Raw genomic sequence first — 23,901 nt, 5'->3', positions numbered from 1 at the left:
TTCGACAACCGGAATAAATTAATAACTGGCTCCTTTTACCGACCCCCGGTCTCAGATGAAACAGTTGCTGAACATTTCAAAGAAAACTCGAGTTACATCGCCAATAGATACGCAACTCATACAGTTATAGTTGGCAGTGACTTCAATCTACCTTCCGTATGTTGACAAAAATACATTTTCAGACGCTACTGTAGATAGAAAACAACTTCCATAATCGTTGTAAACGTGTTTTATAAAATTATTTTGAACAATTAGTTCACGAGGCCATTCAAATTGTAAATTCTTACGAAAACACACTTGAGCTCTTAGTCACAAATAATCCTGAGCATCACGACGGCTACAGGGATTAGTGAACACACAGTCGTAGTGAGACTCAATTCCGTAACAAAGAAATTCACCAAAACTAAACGCGAAATTTATATATTTATAAAACAAACTAAAAATTCAGTTGACGCCTTTCTAAGAGGCAGTCTCCAATCCTTCCAAACTATGTAAGTGAAGACTATATGTGGCTTAAGTTCAAAGAAATAGTATCAACAGCACTCGAGAGATTCATACCAAATAAATTAATAGCAGACGGAACTGATCCCCCACGGTACACAAAACACGACAGAAAGCTGTTGCAGGAGCACCGAAAAAGGCACGTATAATTTGGACGAGCGCAAAATCTCCAAGATTGGCGAAGTTTTACTGTGGCTCGAAATTTGGTGCGGATTTCAATGAGAGATGCATTTAATAGTTTCCACAACGAAACTCTCTCTAGATATGTGGCGGAAAATCCAAAGAGATTCTGGTCCTGTGTTAAGAAAACCAGCGGAAAGGCTCAGTAAGCGATGAGGAGGGGGAGGGGGAGGCAAGGGACCCAACCCTTCGCAGCAGGTAAAATCGTGGCAAATGTCCGGCGTGGCAAATGTACGCACACCCCGGTGAACCGGCCAGTCTGCAGATCGTTTTTAGGCGGTTTTCCATCTGCCTCGGCGAATGCGGGCTGGTTCCCCTTATTCCGCCTCAGTTACACTATGTCGGCGAACAAGTTCTCCACATACGCATACAACACCAGTACTGTACCACGCAAACATAGGGGTTGCACTCGTCTGGGGTGAGACGTTCCCTGGTGGGATCCACCAGAGGCCGAACCGCACAATAACCCTGGGTTCGGTGTGGGGCGGCGGAGGGGTGAAGTGGACTGCGGTAGTCGTCGTGGGGTTGTGGACCACTGCGGCTGCGGTGGGGACGGAGCCTCTCCGTCGTTTTTAGGTCCCCAGTTAACATACAATACAATAATATCAAACTAAATTACAAGTCCATATCACTAACTGCGATATGCTGCAGGATTTTTGAACATCTATTGTGTCCCAACATTACGAACTGTCTCGAAGATAACTGTCAAATTAACATAGTCAACACCAATTTAGAAAACATCGTCCCTGCGAAACACAACTAGTTTGTCACTCACACGAAGTCTGGAGCGTTATCGACAAAGGGTTTCCAAATGATTCCGTATTTGTAGACTTGCCGGAGGCTTCTGCCACCTTTCGTCACAAGGGGTCTATAGCCAAATTAAGCGTGCTTATGGTGTTGACAGATGCGAAAATTACCGAACTATCAGTTTAATAAGTCACGGCTGCAAAATACTAACGTGAATTCTTTACAGACGAATGGAAAAACTGGTAGAAGCCGACCTCGGGGAAGATCAGGTTGGATTCCGTAGAAATATTGGAAAACGTGATACAGGGAAGCAGTGGTTGGGAAGGCAGTGAGACAGGGTTGCAGCCTCTCCCCGATGTTATTCAATCTGTATACTGAGCAAGCAGTGAAGGAAACAAAAGAAAAATTCGGAGTTGGTATTAAAATCCATTGAGAAGAAATTAAAAAAAAATTGAGGTTCGCCGATGACGTTGTAATTCTGTCAGACACAGCAAAGGACTTGGAAGAGCAGTTGAACGGAATGAATAGCGTCTTGAAAGGAGGATATAAGATGAACATCAACAAAATCAAAACGAGGATAATGGAATTTAGTCGATTTAAGTCGGGTGATGCTGAGGGAATTAGATTAGGAAATGAGACACTTAAAGTAGTAAAGGAGTTTTGCTATTTGGGGAGCAAAATAACTGATGATGGTCGAAGTAGAGAAGATATAAAATGTAGACTGCCAATGGCAAGGAAAGCGTTTCTGAAGAAGAGAAATTTGTTAACATCGAGTATAGATTTAAGTGTCAGGAAGTCGTTTCTGAAAATATTTGTATGGAGTGTAGCCATGTATGGAAGTGAAACATGGACGATAAATAGTTTGGACAGGAAGAGAATAGAAGCTTTCGAAATGTGGTGCTACAGAATAATGCTGAAGATTAGATGGGTATATTACATAACTAATGAGGAGGTATTGAATAGGACTGGGGAGAAGTTTGTGTCAAAACTTGACTAGAAGAAGTGATCGGTTGGTAGGACATGTTCTGAGGCATCAAGGCATCAAGGGCTCAATTTAGTACTGGAGGGCAGCGTGGAGGATAAAAATCGTAGAGGGAGACCAAGAGATGAATACACTAAGCAGATTCAGAAGGATGTAGGTTGCAGTAGGTAGTGGGAGATGAAGAAGCTTGCACGGGATAGAGTAGCATGGAGAGCTGCATCAAACCAGTCTCATGACTGAATACCACAACAACAACAACATGGAATATCGTCCCAGTTATGCGACTGGATTCGTGATTTCCTGTCAGAGAGGTCACAGTTCGTAGTAACTGACGGAAAGTAATCGGTTAAAACAGAAGTAATTTCTGGCGTTCCCCAAGGTAGCGCTATAGCCCCCCCCCCCCCCCCCCCCCCGCTGTAGCTCCTTATCTATATAAACGATCTAGGAGACAATCTAAGCAGCCGTCTGTGTTTGTAGATGGCGCTGACGTTTATCTTCTACTAAAGTCATCAGAAAATCAAAACGAAACTGAAAAACGATTTACAAAAGATATATGTATGGTGCGAAAATTGGCAGTTGACCCTAAAGTGTGAGAAGATCCACATGAGTGCTAAAAGGAATCCGTTAAATTTCGGTTACACGTAAAATCAGTCAAATAAGTAAAATTCAGCTGCTTATTAGGATATATAATTACGAACCACTTAGAATGGAAATATCTCATACAGAATGTTGGGGGGAAGGCTAACCAGAGACTGCGTTTTATTCGCAGAACAGAAGACACAGCAGATCCTGTAAAGAGACTGCCTACATTACGCTTGTCGGTCCACTTTTGGAATACTGCTGCGCGGTCTGGCATTATTACCAGATAGGATTAACGGAGTACATCGAGAAAGTTCAAAGAAGAGCAGCACATTTTGTATTTTCAAGGAATAGAATATGATACAGGATTTGGGGTGGACATCATTAAGACAAATGCGATCATTGAAAGATATGACATAAAACGTCAGAACGTCAGAACGGTTTCCATTAGGATGTTCAAACTGCACGGTTAGCCGCAGGGAGTGATGAGAATTAGTATACGCATGCATGTTTGGCTTAGGGACGAAGCCCACTTTCATTTGGATAGGTCCGTCAGTAAGGAAACTTTGCGCACTTGGAGAAGCGGGAACTCGCACTTCGCGATCTGGAAGTCTCTCCACACTCAGTGTGTCACTGTGTGCTGTGAAGTGTCCAGTCCCGGAATAATCGGTGCGATATTACTTGATGGCACGGTGGCCACCGATCGATGCGTGAAGGTTTTGGAAGATGATACCATCCCCATTATTCAGAGTGACCCTGATTTCGACAAGATGCTGAGGCACGCAAGCCTCCCCACCAGTGACAAGGTCTAAGGTGGATGGGTGGCTTTTATTTCATATAGTTCAATAATTATCACCCTGTATCATGGTGCAAAATATGTAGTCTACTTCAGTGGCCCAATGGTGAACGTAAGGGAACCCTGTCCGTGCAACGGGGTTGATACTGCCAGGACACGTTAAAATAGAGAAAAATGTAATGGAAAATGGAAAATTAGGTACACGTATAAAAAATATTTCTATTCACAATCTCGATCGGTTTTAGCGACAGCTGCGTTACAATGTGGGCCATTAAATGAACGTGTTCGCCTCCTATTAACTGTGATAGCAAGTAAACGCTGACACCAAAAGGTTTAGGAGCGTTCTGTCCAGAGGCAGATGAAATCCTGTACCATACCTACTACTCTCGAGAAAATACATTGTGTGCAGAACCAGGACACAGGGGTGTCGATGGCTGTGTACGTAATGGGTGACAAAGACGAAGTAAGCTGTGTCGTGTTGAAAACGGAAATAGCTTTCCTGCTTCGCAATTTCTCGCCCTGTTTTTGGTCAACGAATGCTCTATTGCAGTGGGTGACATCATCATCAATTTCGTGCATCATGTATTAACAGCCTGAGACACCATGTCTAACTTTCGATTCCATAACCAAATTTCGCGAAACCCCATACGCTACCAACGCTGTTTTCCCTTTTTGTTCGTTTCAATGAAAATATGTCACCATCGCCTCCATACCACATCTCATCATCATTGCCAACATGGTTTCCTCTTTTTTTGGAACTATGAAAACTATGAAAGGGCGGGGTGAAGATGAAGATTTACATCCCATCGAAGATGGCCTCATTACAGACAGCACAGAAGCTCGCGTTAGGGAAGGAAACCACCTAGATCTTTTCAAACGAATCACCCTCGCACTTGCCTTGAGTGGTTTACGGAAATCACAGGAAAACCTAGATCAGATGGGCGTCCGAATCATTGTCCAGTGATTGCGAGTCTCGTATATCCACTGAATAATATTGTTCGAAACAAAACAAGAAAAAGAAAAAGTTAGTCAGTCACGCGAATGTTGCTCACAACTGAGCACACAGAATAACATACGCTGTATGATCAAAAGTATCCGGACACCTCCAAAAACATAGGTTTTTCATATTAGGTGCATTGTGCTGCCACCTACTGCCAGGTACTCCATATCAGCGACCACAGTAGTCATTAGACATCGTGAGAGAGCAGAATGGGGCGCTCCACGGAACTCACGGACTTCGGACATGATCAGGGGATTGGGTGTCACTTGTGTCATACGTCTCGACGCGAGGTTTCCACACTCCTAAACATACCTTGGTCCACTGTTTCCGATGTGATAGTGAAATGGGAGCGTGAAAGAACACGTACAGCACAAAAGGTACAGGCCGACCTAGTCTGTTGACTGACAGAGACTGCCGACAGCTGAAGAGGGTTGTAATGTGTAATAGGCAGACATCTGTCCAGACCATAACACAGGAATTCCAAACTGCATCAGGATCCACTGCAAGTACTATGACAGTTAGGCGGAAGGTGAGAAATCTTGGCTTTCATGGTCGAGCGGCTACGCATCACGCCGGTAAATGGCAAACGACGCCTCGCTTGGTGTAACGAGCGTAAACATTGGACGATTGAACAGTGGAAAAACGTTATGTGGAGTGACGAATCACGTGACACAATGTGGCGATCCGATGGCAGGGTGTGGGTATGGCGAATGCCCGGTGAACGTCATCTGCCAGCGTGTGTAGTGCCAGCAGTAAAATTCGGAGGCGGTGGTCTTGCGGTGTGGTCGTGTTTTTCATGGAGGGGTTTGCTGCCCTCGTTGTTTGGCGTGGCACTATCACAGCACAGGCCTACATTGATGTTTTAAGCACCTTCTTGCTTCCCACTGTTGAAGAGCAATTCGAGGATGGCGAATCCACCTTTCAACACGATCGAGCACCTGTTCATAATGCACGACCTGTGGCGGAGTGGTTACACGGCAATAACATGGACTGGCCTGCACAGACTCCTGACCTGAATCCTATAGAACACCTTTGGGATGTTTTGGAACGCCAACTTCGTGCCTGGCCTCACCGACTTCTCCTCAGTGCAGCACTCCGTGAAGAATGAGTGGTCATTCCCCAAGAAACCTTCCAGCACCTGATTGAACGTATGCCTGCGAGAGTGTAAGCTGTCATCAAGGCTAAGAGTGGGCCAAACCACATTGAATTCCAGTATTACACGAACGTGTTAAGTCATTTTCAGCCAGGTGTCTGGATACTATTGACCACACAGTGTAAAGCTCACTGAGGGTGAAACAAGCAAGATTAGAAGTTCACACCGCAGAAGAACGAGACGGATCTCATGAATTTTGACCAACTTCTTTCAGCGTTACTCACCCGGTTCCCCTCTTCAGCAGGTCAGCTCGCTCCTTAATGAATGACATCCTGTAAAACATAAAAAACAGCATTATTAGCACTGAAAGTACTCAGATTGTACGCCTGCCACCTTCCACAGTCCTGGTGTAAGGCTATCGAAGTTCAGAATGTCTCGTTTGTGAGTTATGAGTAGTAGTCCAGTGCTCAGTATGAAGCTTGGTACGAACGCTGGGCACGTTGCTACTGGTGATGGTGTGTCCTTGCCTCTCTGTGGCTTCTGAACTGACTGACCCTGTCACTTACCGGTGGACCCGCACCCTAACGTGGATGCCGAACCATAGTGTTGTTCGCATTTTTCACATCAACAAATTACTCATATGACATGTGTCACCACACCGCCCTCGTTGTGTTGTGTACGTTCACACTGTATTTGTTATAGCTGGAATGATGTAGCAGCATTAAATCATCAAAGTCAAGATTACCTCAGAGTGACCGGTACGTGGTCTGGAACCAATGGTCTATGTGTTAACCGTGGAAAAAGCCGTCAGTATTCTCTTCAGTTTGTGTTTTGGATCATGACGATGAGCATCGTTCTCCGAAACTCCTTGTATCTGCGCACGAAGTTAGCATGCGTTAAATATTTGTAAAGTAAACTAATGTGTAGTGTTAGTACTTATAAGGGAACCTCCCCATCGCACCCCCCTCAGATTATGTTATAATGTGGCACAGTGGATAGGCCTTGAAGAACTGAACACAGATCAATCGAGAAAACAGGAAGAAGTTGTGTGGAACTATGAAAAAAATAAGCAAAATATACAGACTGAGTAGCCCGTGGGCACCATAGGCAACATCAACGATATTGTCGGCACAGGAGCGCCGTGGTCCCGTGGTTAGCGTGAGCAGCTACGGAACTAGAGGTCCATGGTTCAAGTCTTCCCTCCAGTAAAAAGTTGTAATTTTTATTTTCAGACAATTATCAGAGTTCAGTCACTCACACATAATCAATTTCGATCTTCAAAATTCCAGGACGTGTTCAGATTTGCTCGGACATATGCACGATTTGACGGTCTACACACGGAAAAATTTGAAAACGTTAAAAACATATGTTTTGACAGAGCACAGAGAAAACTGTGCGACTGCGAAACTGTTGCATTCATTTCTTGCAGTTTACGTGACACACTCTTCTGTTTTCATCACTTTTTTGGGAGTGATTATCACATCCACAAGAAAACCTAAATCGGGCAAAGTACAAGAATCTTTTTACCCATTGGCCAAGTGTGCAAGTTAGGTGGGTCGACAACATATTCCTGTCATGTGACGCACATGCCGTCGCCAGTGTTGCATAGAATATATCACACGTGTTTTCCTGGATCAAATGTTTTCGGTTCCCATTGGAGAGGCACGTCCTTTCGTCTTCTAATCGCACGGTTTTGCGTTGCGGTCGCAAAACACGGACACTAAACTTATTACAGTGAACAGAGACGTCAATGAACGAACGTACAGATTATAACTTGCAAAAACAAAGTAAGTAAACTTCTCGCTCAAGGGTAGACTTGAACGAAGGATCTTTCACTCCGCAGCTGCTCACGCTAACCACGGGACCATGGCGCTCCTGTGCCCAGATATGCCTTGATGTTGCATATGTTGCCCATGGACTACTCAGTTTATATATTTTGCTTATTTTTTCATAGTTCCACACAACATCTTCCTGTTTTCTCGACTGATCTGTGCTTAGTTTTTCAAGGCCTATCCACTGTGCCAAATTATAACTAAATCTGAGGGGGGTGCGATGGGGAGGTTCCCTTGTTACCTATTGCTCAGTGGGTACTATCCCTTTTCTCACAACCAATAAATAACATATGGATTAAAGTGGGAGGCAAATTCTCCGTTCCATGACCTTTGGTGCTGCGTGTGCTCTTGAAGGACCTAGGAGTACCCCTGCCCTTTCTGCTCATACCCTGAAACGTTAAGTCGAGTACGCACTTTGCTTCGTAATCTGCCATCACAGTTATAATGGAAACGTGACAGTCGTTATTTATAAAACGCCTCTTTTCTACGCTGTTGGCCATTCAAAACGCAACACTGGGAAGGGCCGGAGGTATCGCAACTAAAGTGGTTTGGGAGACATTTCAACTTGTACAGAGATCGCACGACTGAAAATACAGCCCTTTGTGAAGGGAGGAAGATGACGAAATCAGTACTGACAAGGGAACCTCTCCATCGCACCACCCTCAGATTTAGTTATAAGTTGGCACAGTGGATAGGCCTTGAAAAACTGAGCACAGGTCAATCGAGAAAACAGGAGTAAGTTGTGTGGAACTATGAAAAAAAACAAGCAAAATTTACAAACTGTGTAGTCCATGCGCAAGATAGGCAACATCAAGGACAGTGTGAGCTCAGTAGCGCCGTGGTCTTGTGGTTAGTGTGAGCAGCTGCGGAACGAGAGGATAGGCCTTGAAAAACTGAACACAGGTCAATCGAGAAAACAGGAGTATGTTGTGTGGAACTATCAAATAAAATAAGCAAAATTTACAAACTGTGTAGTCCATGCGCAAGATAGGCAACATCAAGGACAGTGTGAGCTCAGGAGCGCCGTGGTCTTGTGGTTAGTGTGAGCAGCTGCGGAACGAGAGGATAGGCCTTGAAAAACTGAACACAGGTCAATCGAGAAACAGGAGTATGTTGTGTGGAACTATGAAAAAAAATAAGCAAAATTTACAAACTGTGTAGTTAATACGCAAGATAGGCAACATCAAGGAAAGTGTGAGCTCAGGAGCGCCGTGGTCCTGTGGTTAGCGTGAGCAGCTGCGGAACGAGAGGATATGCCTTGAAAAACTGAACACAGGTCAATCGAGAAAACAGGAGTATGTTGTGTGGAACTATGAAAAAAAATAAGCAAAACTTACAAACTGTGTAGTCCATGCTCAAGATAGGCAACATCAAGGAAAGTGTGAGCTCAGGAGCGCCGTGGTCCTGTGGTTAGAGTGAGCAGCTGCGGAACGAGAGGATAGGCCTTGAAAAACTGAACACAGGTCAATCGAGAAAACAGGAGTATGTTGTGTGGAACTATGAAAAAAAATAAGCAAAATTTACAAACTGTGTAGTCCATGCGCAAGATAGGCAACATCAAGGACAGTGTGAGCTCAGGAGCGCCGTGGTCCTATGGTTAGCGTGAGCAGCTGCGGAACAAGAGGATAGGCCTTGAAAAACTGAACACAGGTCAATCGAGAAAACAGGAGTATGTTGTGTGGAACTATGAAAAAAAATAAGCAAAACTTACAAACTGTGTAGTCCATGCTCAAGATAGGCAACATCAAGGAAAGTGTGAGCTCAGGAGCGCCGTGGTCCTGTGGTTAGAGTGAGCAGCTGCGGAACGAGAGGATAGGCCTTGAAAAACTGAACACAGGTCAATCGAGAAAACAGGAGTATGTTGTGTGGAACTATGAAAAAAAATAAGCAAAATTTACATACTGTGTAGTCCATGCGCAAGATAGGCAACATCAAGGACAGTGTGAGCTCAGGAGCGCCGTGGTCCTATGGTTAGCGTGAGCAGCTGCGGAACAAGAGGATAGGCCTTGAAAAACTGAACACAGGTCAATCGAGAAAACAGGAGTATGTTGTGTGGAACTATGAAAAAAAATAAGCAAAACTTACAAACTGTGTAGTCCATGCTCAAGATAGGCAACATCAAGGAAAGTGTGAGCTCAGGAGCGCCGTGGTCCTGTGGTTAGAGTGAGCAGCTGCGGAACGAGAGGATAGGCCTTGAAAAACTGAACACAGGTCAATCGAGAAAACAGGAGTATGTTGTGTGGAACTATGAAAAAAAATAAGCAAAACTTACAAACTGTGTAGTCCATGCGCAAGATAGGCAACATCAAGGACAGTGTGAGCTCAGGAGCGCCGTGGTCCTATGGTTAGCGTGAGCAGCTGCGGAACAAGAGGATAGGCCTTGAAAAACTGAACACAGGTCAATCGAGAAAACAGGAGTATGTTGTGTGGAACTATGAAAAAAAATAAGCAAAATTTACAAACTGTGTAGTCCATGCGCAAGATAGGCAACATCAAGGACAGTGTGAGCTCAGGAGCGCCGTGGTCCTATGGTTAGCGTGAGCAGCTGCGGAACAAGAGGATAGGCCTTGAAAAACTGAACACAGGTCAATCGAGAAAACAGGAGTATGTTGTGTGGAACTATGAAAAAAAATAAGCAAAACTTACAAACTGTGTAGTCCATGCTCAAGATAGGCAACATCAAGGAAAGTGTGAGCTCAGGAGCGCCGTGGTCCTGTGGTTAGAGTGAGCAGCTGCGGAACGAGAGGATAGGCCTTGAAAAACTGAACACAGGTCAATCGAGAAAACAGGAGTATGTTGTGTGGAACTATGAAAAAAAATAAGCAAAATTTACAAACTGTGTAGTCCATGCGCAAGATAGGCAACATCAAGGACAGTGTGAGCTCAGGAGCGCCGTGGTCCTATGGTTAGCGTGAGCAGCTGCGGAACAAGAGGATAGGCCTTGAAAAACTGAACACAGGTCAATCGAGAAAACAGGAGTATGTTGTGTGGAACTATGAAAAAAAATAAGCAAAATTTACAAACTGTGTAGTCCATGCGCAAGATAGGCAACATCAAGGACAGTGTGAGCTCAGGAGCGCCGTGGTCCTATGGTTAGCGTGAGCAGCTGCGGAACAAGAGGATAGGCCTTGAAAAACTGAACACAGGTCAATCGAGAAAACAGGAGTATGTTGTGTGGAACTATGAAAAAAAATAAGCAAAATTTACAAACTGTGTAGTCCATGCGCAAGATAGGCAACATCAAGGACAGTGTGAGCTCAGGAGCGCCGTGGTCCTATGGTTAGCGTGAGCAGCTGCGGAACAAGAGGATAGGCCTTGAAAAACTGAACACAGGTCAATCGAGAAAACAGGAGTATGTTGTGTGGAACTATGAAAAAAAATAAGCAAAACTTACAAACTGTGTAGTCCATGCGCAAGATAGGCAACATCAAGGACAGTGTGAGCTCAGGAGCGCCGTGGTCCTATGGTTAGCGTGAGCAGCTGCGGAACAAGAGGATAGGCCTTGAAAAACTGAACACAGGTCAATCGAGAAAACAGGAGTATGTTGTGTGGAACTATGAAAAAAAAATAAGCAAAATTTACAAACTGTGTAGTCCATGCGCAAGATAGGCAACATCAAGGACAGTGTGAGCTCAGGAGCGCCGTGGTCCTATGGTTAGCGTGAGCAGCTGCGGAACAAGAGGATAGGCCTTGAAAAACTGAACACAGGTCAATCGAGAAAACAGGAGTATGTTGTGTGGAACTATGAAAAAAAATAAGCAAAATTTACAAACTGTGTAGTCCATGCGCAAGATAGGCAACATCAAGGACAGTGTGAGCTCAGGAGCGCCGTGGTCCTATGGTTAGCGTGAGCAGCTGCGGAACAAGAGGATAGGCCTTGAAAAACTGAACACAGGTCAATCGAGAAAACAGGAGTATGTTGTGTGGAACTATGAAAAAAAATAAGCAAAACTTACAAACTGTGTAGTCCATGCGCAAGATAGGCAACATCAAGGACAGTGTGAGCTCAGGAGCGCCGTGGTCCTATGGTTAGCGTGAGCAGCTGCGGAACAAGAGGATAGGCCTTGAAAAACTGAACACAGGTCAATCGAGAAAACAGGAGTATGTTGTGTGGAACTATGAAAAAAAATAAGCAAAATTTACAAACTGTGTAGTCCATGCGCAAGATAGGCAACATCAAGGACAGTGTGAGCTCAGGAGCGCCGTGGTCCTATGGTTAGCGTGAGCAGCTGCGGAACAAGAGGATAGGCCTTGAAAAACTGAACACAGGTCAATCGAGAAAACAGGAGTATGTTGTGTGGAACTATGAAAAAAAATAAGCAAAATTTACAAACTGTGTAGTCCATGCGCAAGATAGGCAACATCAAGGACAGTGTGAGCTCAGGAGCGCCGTGGTCCTATGGTTAGCGTGAGCAGCTGCGGAACAAGAGGATAGGCCTTGAAAAACTGAACACAGGTCAATCGAGAAAACAGGAGTATGTTGTGTGGAACTATGAAAAAAAATAAGCAAAATTTACAAACTGTGTAGTCCATGCGCAAGATAGGCAACATCAAGGACAGTGTGAGCTCAGGAGCGCCGTGGTCTTGTGGTTAGTGTGAGCAGCTGCGGAACGAGAGGATAGGCCTTGAAAAACTGAACACAGGTCAATCGAGAAAACAGGAGTATGTTGTGTGGAACTATGAAAAAAAAATAAGCAAAATTTACAAACTGTGTAGTCCATGCGCAAGATAGGCAACATCAAGGACAGTGTGAGCTCAGGAGCGCCGTGATCTTGTGGTTAGTGTGAGCAGCTGCGGAACGAGACGATAGACCTTGAAAAACTGAACACAGGTCAATCGAGAAAACAGGAGTATGTTGTGTGGAACTATGAAAAAAAATAAGCAAAATTTACAAACTGTGTAGTCCATGCGCAAGATAGGCAACATCAAGGACAGTGTGAGCTCAGGAGCGCCGTGGTCCTATGGTTAGCGTGAGCAGCTGCGGAACAAGAGGATAGGCCTTGAAAAACTGAACACAGGTCAATCGAGAAAACAGGAGTATGTTGTGTGGAACTATGAAAAAAAATAAGCAAAATTTACAAACTGTGTAGTCCATGCGCAAGATAGGCAACATCAAGGACAGTGTGAGCTCAGGAGCGCCGTGGTCCTATGGTTAGCGTGAGCAGCTGCGGAACAAGAGGATAGGCCTTGAAAAACTGAACACAGGTCAATCGAGAAAACAGGAGTATGTTGTGTGGAACTATGAAAAAAAATAAGCAAAATTTACAAACTGTGTAGTCCATGCGCAAGATAGGCAACATCAAGGACAGTGTGAGCTCAGGAGCGCCGTGGTCCTATGGTTAGCGTGAGCAGCTGCGGAACAAGAGGATAGGCCTTGAAAAACTGAACACAGGTCAATCGAGAAAACAGGAGTATGTTGTGTGGAACTACGAAAAAAAATAAGCAAAATTTACAAACTGTGTAGTCCATGCGCAAGATAGGCAACATCAAGGACAGTGTGAGCTCAGGAGCGCCGTGGTCTTGTGGTTAGTGTGAGCAGCTGCGGAACGAGAGGATAGGCCTTGAAAAACTGAACACAGGTCAATCGAGAAAACAGGAGTATGTTGTGTGGAACTATGAAAAAAAATAAGCAAAATTTACAAACTGTGTAGTCCATGCGCAAGATAGGCAACATCAAGGACAGTGTGAGCTCAGGAGCGCCGTGGTCCTATGGTTAGCGTGAGCAGCTACGGAACAAGAGGATAGGCCTTGAAAAACTGAACACAGGTCAATCGAGAAAACAGGAGTATGTTGTGTGGAACTATGAAAAAAAATAAGCAAAACTTACAAACTGTGTAGTCCATGCTCAAGATAGGCAACATCAAGGAAAGTGTGAGCTCAGGAGCGCCGTGGTCCTGTGGTTAGAGTGAGCAGCTGCGGAACGAGAGGATAGGCCTTGAAAAACTGAACACAGGTCAATCGAGAAAACAGGAGTATGTTGTGTGGAACTATGAAAAAAAATAAGCAAAATTTACAAACTGTGTAGTCCATGCGCAAGATAGGCAACATCAAGGACAGTGTGAGCTCAGGAGCGCCGTGGTCCTATGGTTAGCGTGAGCAGCTGCGGAACAAGAGGATAGGCCTTGAAAAACTGAACACAGGTCAATCGAGAAAACAGGAGTATGTTGTGTGGAACTATGAAAAAAAATAAGCAAAATTTACAAACTGTGTAGTCCATGCACAAGATAGGCAACATCAAGGACAGTGTGAGCTCAGGAGCGCCGTGGTCCTATGGTTAGCGTGAACAGCTGCGGAACAAGAGGATAGGCCTTGAAAAACTGAACACAGGTCAATCGAGAAAACAGGAGTATGTTGTGTGGAACTATGAAAAAAAATAAGCAAAATTTACAAACTGTGTAGTCCATGCGCAAGATAGGCAACATCAAGGACAGTGTGAGCTCAGGAGCGCCGTGGTCTTGTGGTTAGTGTAAGCAGCTGCGGAACGAGACGATAGACCTTGAATAACTGAACACAGGTCAATCGAGAAAACAGGAGTATGTTGTGTGGAACTATGAAAAAAAATAAGCAAAATTTACAAACTGTGTAGTCCATGCGCAAGATAGGCAACATCAAGGACAGTGTGAGCTCAGGAGCGCCGTGGTCTTGTGGTTAGTGTGAGCAGCTGCGGAACGAGAGGATAGGCCTTGAAAAACTGAACACAGGTCAATCGAGAAAACAGGAGTATGTTGTGTGGAACTATGAAAAAAAATAAGCTAAATTTACAAACTGTGTAGTCCATGCGCAAGATAGGCAACATCAAGGACAGTGTGAGCTCAGGAGCGCCGTGGTCTTGTGGTTAGTGTGAGCAGCTGCGGAACGAGAGGATAGGCCTTGAAAAACTGAACACAGGTCAATCGAGAAAACAGGAGTATGTTGTGTGGAACTATGAAAAAAAATAAGCAAAATTTACAAACTGTGTAGTCCATGCGCAAGATAGGCAACATCAAGGACAGTGTGAGCTCAGGAGCGCCGTGGTCTTGTGGTTAGTGTGAGCAGCTGCGGAACGAGTGGATAGGCCTTGAAAAACTGAACACAGGTCAATCGAGAAAACAGGAGTATGTTGTGTGGAACTATGAAAAAAAATAAGCAAAATTTACAAACTGTGTAGTCCATGCGCAAGATAGGCAACATCAAGGACAGTGTGAGCTCAGGAGCGCCGTGGTCTTGTGGTTAGTGTGAGCAGCTGCGGAACGAGAGGATAGGCCTTGAAAAACTTAACACAGGTCAATCGAGAAAACAGGAGTATGTTGTGTGGAACTATGAAAAAAAATAAGCAAAATTTACAAACTGTGTAGTCCATGCGCAAGATAGGCAACATCAAGGACAGTGTGAGCTCAGGAGCGCCGTGGTCTTGTGGTTAGTGTGAGCAGCTGCGGAACGAGAGGATAGGCCTTGAAAAACTTAACACAGGTCAATCGAGAAAACAGGAGTATGTTGTGTGGAACTATGAAAAAAAAATAAGCAAAATTTACAAACTGTGTAGTCCATGCGCAAGATAGGCAACATCAAGGACAGTGTGAGCTCAGGAGCGCCGTGGTCTTGTGGTTAGTGTGAGCAGCTGCGGAACGAGAGGATAGGCCTTGAAAAACTGAACACAGGTCAATCGAGAAAACAGGAGTATGTTGTGTGGAACTATGAAATAAAATAAGCAACATTTACAAACTGTGTAGTCCATGCGCAAGATAGGCAACATCAAGGACAGTGTGAGCTCAGGAGCGCCGTGGTCTTGTGGTTAGTGTGAGCAGCTGCGGAACGAGAGGATAGGCCGTGAAAAACTTAACACAGGTCAATCGAGAAAACAGGAGTATGTTGTGTGGAACTATGAAAAAAAATAAGCAAAATTTACAAACTGTGTAGTCCATGCGCAAGATAGGCAACATCAAGGACAGTGTGAGCTCAGGAGCGCCGTGGTCTTGTGGTTAGTGTGAGCAGCTGCGGAACGAGAGGATAGGCCTTGAAAAACTGAACACAGGTCAATCGAGAAAACAGGAGTATGTTGTGTGGAACTATGAAATAAAATAAGCAACATTTACAAACTGTGTAGTCCATGCGCAAGATAGGCAACATCAAGGACAGTGTGAGCTCAGGAGCGCCGTGGTCTTGTGGTTAGTGTGAGCAGCTGCAGAACGAGAGGATAGGCCTTGAAAAACTGAACACAGGTCAATCGAGAAAACAGGAGTATGTTGTGTGGAACTATGAAAAAAATAAGCAAAATTTACAAACTGTGTAGTCCATGTGCAAGATAGGCAACATCAAGGACAGTGTGAGCTCAGGAGCGCCGTGGTCCTGTGGTTAGCGTGAGCAGCTGCGGAACGAGAGGATAGGCCTTGAAAAACTGAACACAGGTCAATCGAGAAAACAGGAGTATGTTGTGTGGAACTATGAAAAAAAATAAGCAAAATTTACAAACTGTGTAGTTCATGCGCAAGATAGGCAACATCAAGGACAGTGTGAGCTCAGGAGCGCCGTGGTCTTGTGGTTAGTGTGAGCAGCTGCGGAACGAGAGGATAGGCCTTGAAAAACTGAACACAGGTCAATCGAGAAAACAGGAGTATGTTGTGTGGAACTATGAAAAAAAATAAGCAAAATTTACAAACTGTGTAGTCCATGCGCAAGATAGGCAACATCAAGGACAGTGTGAGCTCAGGAGCGCCGTGGTCTTGTGGTTAGCGTGAGCAGCTGTGGAACGAGAGGATAGGCCTTGAAAAACTGAACACAGGTCAATCGAGAAAACAGGAGTACGTTGTGTGGAACTATGAAAAAATATAAGCAAAATTTACAAACTGTGTAGTCCATGCGCAAGATAGGCAACATCAAGGACAGTGTGAGCTCAGGAGCGCCGTGGTCCTGTGGTTAGCGTGAGCAGCTGCGGAACGAGAAGATAGGCCTTGAAAAACTGAACACAGGTCAATCGAGAAAACAGGAGTATGTTGTGTGGAACTATGAAAAAAAATAAGCAAAATTTACAAACTGTGTAGTCCATGCGCAAGATAGGCAACATCAAGGACAGTGTGAGCTCAGGAGCGCCGTGGTCTTGTGGTTAGTGTGAGCAGCTGTGGAACGAGAGGATAGGCCTTGAAAAACTGAACACAGGTCAATCGAGAAAACAGGAGTATGTTGTGTGGAACTATGAAAAAAAATAAGCAAAATTTACAAACTGTGTAGTCCATGCGCAAGATAGGCAACATCAAGGACAGTGTGAGCTCAGGAGCGCCATGGTCTTGTGGTTAGTGTGAGCAGCTGCGGAACGAGAGGATAGGCCTTGAAAAACTGAACACAGGTCAATCGAGAAAACAGGAGTATGTTGTGTGGAACTATGAAAAAAAATAAGCAAAATTTACAAACTGTGTAGTCCATGCGCAAGATAGGCAACATCAAGGGAAGTGTGAGCTCAGGAGCGCCGTGGTCTTGTGGTTAGTGTGGGCAGCTGCGGAACGAGAGGATAGGCCTTGAAAAACTTAACACAGGTCAGTCGAGAAAACAGGAGTATGTTGTGTGGAACTATCAAATAAAATAAGCAAAATTTACAAACTGTGTACTCCATACGCAAGATAGGCAACATCAAGGACAGTGTGAGCTCAGGAGCGCCGTGGTCCTGTAGTTAGCGTGAGCAGCTGCGGAACGAGAGGATAGGCCTTGAAAAACTGAACACAGGTCAATCGAGAAAACAGGAGTATGTTGTGTGGAACTATGAAAAAAAATAAGCAAAATTTACAAACTGTGTAGTCCATGCGCAAGATAGGCAACATCAAGGACAGTGTGAGCTCAGGAGCGCCGTGGTCCTGTGGTTAGCGTGAGCAGCTGCGGAACGAGAGGATAGGCCTTGAAAAACTGAACACAGGTCAATCGAGAAAACAGGAGTATGTTGTGTGGAACTATGAAAAAAATAAGCAAAATTTACAAACTGTGTAGTCCATGCGCAAGATAGGCAACATCAAGGACAGTGTGAGCTCAGGAGCGCCGTGGTCTTGTGGTTAGTGTGAGCAGCTGTGGAACGAGAGGATAGGCCTTGAAAAACTGAACACAGGTCAATCGAGAAAACAGGAGTATGTTGTGTGGAACTATGAAAAAAAATAAGCAAAATTTACAAACTGTGTAGTCCATGCGCAAGATAGGCAACATCAAGGACAGTGTGAGCTCAGGAGCGCCATGGTCTTGTGGTTAGTGTGAGCAGCTGCGGAACGAGAGGATAGGCCTTGAAAAACTGAACACAGGTCAATCGAGAAAACAGGAGTATGTTGTGTGGAACTATGAAAAAAAATAAGCAAAATTTACAAACTGTGTAGTCCATGCGCAAGATAGGCAACATCAAGGGAAGTGTGAGCTCAGGAGCGCCGTGATCTTGTGGTTAGTGTGAGCAGCTGCGGAACGAGAGGATAGGCCTTGAAAAACTTAACACAGGTCAATCGAGAAAACAGGAGTATGTTGTGTGGAACTATCAAATAAAATAAGCAAAATTTACAAACTGTGTAGTCCATACGCAAGATAGGCAACATCAAGGACAGTGTGAGCTCAGGAGCGCCGTGGTCCTGTAGTTAGCGTGAGCAGCTGCGGAACGAGAGGATAGGCCTTGAAAAACTGAACACAGGTCAATCGAGAAAACAGGAGTATGTTGTGTGGAACTATGAAAAAAAATAAGCAAAATTTACAAACTGTGTAGTCCATGCGCAAGATAGGCAACATCAAGGACAGTGTGAGCTCAGGAGCGCCGTGGTCTTGTGGTTAGTGTGAGCAGCTGCGGAACGAGAGGATAGGCCTTGAAAAACTGAACACAGGTCAATCGAGAAAACAGGAGTATGTTGTGTGGAACTATGAAATAAAATAAGCAAAATTTACAAACTGTGTAGTCCATGCGCAAGATAGGCAACATCAAGGACAGTGTGAGCTCAGGAGCGCCGTGGTCTTGTGGTTAGTGTGAGCAGCTGCGGAACGAGAGGATAGGCCTTGAAAAACTGAACACAGGTCAATCGAGAAAACAGGAGTATGTTGTGTGGAACTATGAAAAAAAATAAGCAAAATTTACAAACTGTGTAGTCCATGCGCAAGATAGGCAACATCAAGGACAGTGTGAGCTCAGGAGCGCCGTGGTCTTGTGGTTAGTGCGAGCAGCTGCGGAACGAGAGGATAGCCCTTGAAAAACTGAACACAGGTCAATCGAAAAAACAGGAGTATGTTGTGTGGAACTATGAAAAAAAATAAGCAAAATTTACAAACTGTGTAGTCCATGCGCAAGATAGGCAACATCAAGGACAGTGTGAGCTCAGGAGCGCCGTGGTCTTGTGGTTAGTGTGAGCAGCTGCGGAACGAGAGGATAGGCCTTGAAAAACTGAACACAGGTCAATCGAGAAAACAGGAGTATGTTGTGTGGAACAATGAAAAAAATAAGCAAAATTTACAAACTGTGTAGTCCATGCGCAAGATAGGCAACATCAAGGACAGTGTGAGCTCAGGAGCGCCGTGGTCCTGTGGTTAGCGTGAGCAGCTGCGGAACGAGAGGATATGCCTTGAAAAACTGAACACGGGTCAATCGAGAAAACAGGAGTATGTTGTGTGGAACTATGAAAAAAAATAAGCAAAATTTACAAACTGTGTAGTCCATGCGCAAGATAGGCAACATCAAGGACAATGTGAGCTCAGGAGCGCCGTGGTCTTTTGGTTAGTGTGAGCAGCTGCGGAGCGAGAGGATAGGCCTTGAAAACCTGAACACAGGTCAATCGAGAAAACAGGAGTATGTTGTGTGGAACTATGAAAAAAAAAGCAAAAATTACAAACTGTGTAGTCCATGCGCAAGATAGGCAACATCAAGGAAAGTGTGAGCTCAGGAGCGCCGTGGTCCTGTGGTTAGCGTGAGCAGCTGCGGAACGAGAGGATAGGCCTTGAAAAACTGAACACAGGTCAATCGAGAAAACAGGAGTATGTTGTGTGGAACTATGAAAAAAAAAGCAAAAATTACAAACTGTGTAGTCCATGCGCAAGATAGGCAACATCAAGGAAAGTGTGAGCTCAGGAGCGCCGTGGTCCTGTGGTTAGCGTGAGCAGCTGCGGAACGAGAGGATAGGCCTTGAAAAACTGAACACAGGTCAATCGAGAAAACAGGAGTATGTTGTGTGGAACTATGAAAAAAAATAAGCAAAATTTACAAACTGTGTAGTCCATGCGCAAGATAGGCAACATCAAGGAAAGTGTGAACTCAGGAGTGCCGTGGTCCTGTGGTTAGCGTGAGCAGCTGCGGAACGAGAGGATATGCCTTGAAAAACTGAACACAGGTCAATCGAGAAAACAGGAGTATGTTGTGTGGAACTATGAAAAAAAATAAGCAAAATTTATAAACTGTGTAGTCCATTCGCAAGATAGGCAACATCAAGGAAAGTGTGAGCTCAGGAGCGCCGTGGTCCTGTGGTTAGCGTGAGCAGCTGCGGAACGAGAGGATAGGCCTTGAAAAACTGAACACAGGTCAATCGAGAAAACAGGAGTATGTTGTGTGGAACTATGAAAAAAAATAAGCAAAATTTACAAACTGTGTAGTCCATGCGCAAGATAGGCAACATCAAGGACAGTGTGAGCTCAGGTGCGCCGTGGTCCTGCGGTTAGTGTGAGCAGCTGCGGAACGAGAGGATAGGCCTTGAAAAACTTAACACAGGTCAATCGAGAAAACAGGAGTATGTTGTGTGGAACTATGAAAAAAAATAAGCAAAATTTACAAACTGTGTAGTCCATGCGCAAGATAGGCAACATCAAGGACAGTGTGAGCTCAGGAGCGCCGTGGTCTTGTGGTTAGTGTGAGCAGCTGCGGAACGAGAGGATAGGCCTTGAAAAACTGAACACAGGTCAATCGAGAAAACAGGAGTATGTTGTGTGGAACTATGAAAAAAAAATAAGCAAAATTTACATACTGTGTAGTCCATGCGCAAGATAGGCAACATCAAGGAAAGTGTGTGCTCAGGAGCGCCGTGGTCCTGTGGTTAGCGTGAGCAGCTGCGGAACGAGAGGATAGGCCTTGAAAAACTGAACACAGGTCAATCGAGAAAACAGGAGTATGTTGTGTGGAACTATGAAATAAAATAAGCAAAATTTACAAACTGTGTAGTCCATGTGCAAGATAGGCAACATCAAGGACAGTGTGAGCTCAGGAGCGCCGTGGTCTTGTGGTTAGTGTGAGCAGCTGCGAAACGAGAGGATAGGCCTTGAAAAACTGAACACAGGTCAATCGAGAAAACAGGAGTATGTTGTGTGGAACTATGAAAAAAAATAAGCAAAATTTACAAACTGTGTAGTCCATGCGCAAGATAGGCAACATCAAGGACAGTGTGAGCTCAGGAGTGCCGTGGTCCTGTGGTTAGCGTGAGCAGCTGCGGAACGAGAGGATAGGCCTTGAAAAACTGAACACAGGTCAATCGAGAAAACAGGAGTATGTTGTGTGGAACTATGAAATAAAATAAGCAAAATCTACAAACTGTGTAGTCCATGCGCAAGATAGGCAACATCAAGGACAGTGTGAGCTCAGGAGCGCCGTGGTCTTGTGGTTAGTGTGAGCAGCTGCGGAACGAGAGGATAGGCCTTGAAAAACTGAACACAGGTCAATCGATAAAACAGGAGTATGTTGTGTGGAACTATGAAAAAAAATAAGCAAAATTTACAAACTGTGTAGTCCATGCGCAAGATAGGCAACAACAAGGAAAGTGTGAGCTCAGGAGCGCCGTGGTCCTGTGGTTAGCGTGAGCAGCTGCGGAACGAGAGGATAGGCCTTGAAAAACTGAACACAGGTCAATCGAGAAAACAGGAGTATGTTGTGTGGAACTATGAAAAAAAATAAGCAAAGTTTACAAACTGTGTAGTCCATGCGCAAGATAGGCAACATCAAGGAAAGTGTGAGCTCAGGAGCGCCGTGGCACTGTGGTTAGCGTGAGCAGCTGCGGAACGAGAGGATATGCCTTGAAAAACTGAACACAGGTCAATCGAGAAAACAGGAGTATGTTGTGTGGAACTATGAAAAAAAATAAGCAAAATTTACAAACTGTGTAGTCCATGCGCAAGGTAGGCAACATCAAGGGAAGTGTGAGCTCAGGAGCGCCGTGGTCCTGTGGTTAGCGTGAGCAGCTGCGGAACGAGAGGATATGCCTTGAAAAACTGAACACAGGTCAATCGAGAAAACAGGAGTATGTTGTGTGGAACTATGAAAAAAATAAGCAAAATTTACAAACTGTGTAGTCCATGTGCAAGATAGGCAACATCAAGGAAAGTGTGAGCTCAGGAGCGCCGTGGTCCTGTGGTTAGCGTGAGCAGCTGCGGAACGAGAGGATATGCCTTGAAAAACTGAACACAGGTCAATCGAGAAAACAGGAGTATGTTGTGTGGAACTATGAAAAAAAATAAGCAAAACTTACAAACTGTGTAGTCCATGCTCAAGATAGGCAACATCAAGGAAAGTGTGAGCTCAGGAGCGCCGTGGTCCTGTGGTTAGAGTGAGCAGCTGCGGAACGAGAGGATAGGCCTTGAAAAACTGAACACAGGTCAATCGAGAAAACAGGAGTATGTTGTGTGGAACTATGAAAAAAAATAAGCAAAATTTACAAACTGTGTAGTCCATGCGCAAGATAGGCAACATCAAGGACAGTGTGAGCTCAGGAGCGCCGTGGTCCTATGGTTAGCGTGAGTAGCTGCGGACCAAGAGGATAGGCCTTGAAAAACTGAACACAGGTCAATCGAGAAAACAGGAGTATGTTGTGTGGAACTATGAAAAAAAATAAGCAAAATTTACAAACTGTGTAGTCCATGCGCAAGATAGGCAACATCAAGGACAGTGTGAGCTCAGGAGCGCCGTGGTCTTGTGGTTAGTGTGAGCAGCTGCGGAACGAGAGGATAGACCTTGAAAAATTGAACACAGGTCAATCGAGAAAACAGGAGTATGTTGTGTGGAACTATGAAAAAAAATAAGCAAAATTTACAAACTGTGTAGTCCATGCGCAAGATAGGCAACATCAAGGACAGTGTGAGCTCAGGAGCGCCGTGGTCTTGTGGTTAGTGTGAGCAGCTGCGGAACGAGAGGATAGGCCTTGAAAAACTGAACACAGGTCAATCGAGAAAACAGGAGTATGTTGTGTGGAACTACGAAAAAAAATAAGCAAAATTTACAAACTGTGTAGTCCATGCGCAAGATAGGCAACATCAAGGACAGTGTGAGCTCAGGAGCGCCGTGGTCTTGTGGTTAGTGTGAGCAGCTGCGGAACGAGAGGATAGGCCTTGAAAAACTGAACACAGGTCAATCGAGAAAACAGGAGTATGTTGTGTGGAACTATGAAAAAAAATAAGCAAAATTTACAAACTGTGTAGTCCATGCGCAAGATAGGCAACATCAAGGACAGTGTGAGCTCAGGAGCGCCGTGGTCTTGTGGTTAGTGTGAGCAGCTGCGGAACGAGAGGATAGGCCTTGAAAAACTGAACACAGGTCAATCGAGAAAACAGGAGTATGTTGTGTGGAACTATGAAAAAAAATAAGCAAAATTTACAAACTGGGTAGTCCATGCGCAAGATAGGCAACATCAAGGACAGTGTGAGCTCAGGAGCGCCGTGGTCTTGTGGTTAGTGTGAGCAGCTGCGGAACGAGAGGATAGGCCTTGAAAAACTTAACACAGGTCAATCGAGAAAACAGGAGTATGTTGTGTGGAACTATGAAAAAAAATAAGCAAAATTTACAAACTGTGTAGTCCATGCGCAAGATAGGCAACATCAAGGACAGTGTGAGCTCAGGAGCGCCGTGGTCCTGTGGTTAGCGTGAGCAGCTGCGGAACGAGAGGATAGGCCTTGAAAAACTGAACACAGGTCAATCGAGAAAACAGGAGTATGTTGTGTGGAACTATGAAAAAAAATAAGCAAAATTTACAAACTGTGTAGTCCATGCGCAAGATAGGCAACATCAAGGACAGTGTGAGCTCAGGAGCGCCGTGGTCTTGTGGTTAGTGTGAGCAGCTGCGGAACGAGAGGATAGGCCTTGAAAAACTGAACACAGGTCAATCGAGAAAACAGGAGTATGTTGTGTGGAACTATGAAATAAAATAAGCAAAATTTACAAACTGTGTAGTCCATGCGCAAGATAGGCAACATCAAGGACAGTGTGAGCTCAGGAGCGCCGTGGTCTTGTGGTTAGTGTGAGCA

This window comes from Schistocerca cancellata, chromosome 10 (genome assembly GCF_023864275.1).
Source record: "Schistocerca cancellata isolate TAMUIC-IGC-003103 chromosome 10, iqSchCanc2.1, whole genome shotgun sequence".
NCBI classification, from domain to species: domain Eukaryota; kingdom Metazoa; phylum Arthropoda; class Insecta; order Orthoptera; family Acrididae; genus Schistocerca; species Schistocerca cancellata.
Note: the sequence above shows the minus strand (reverse complement) of the source record.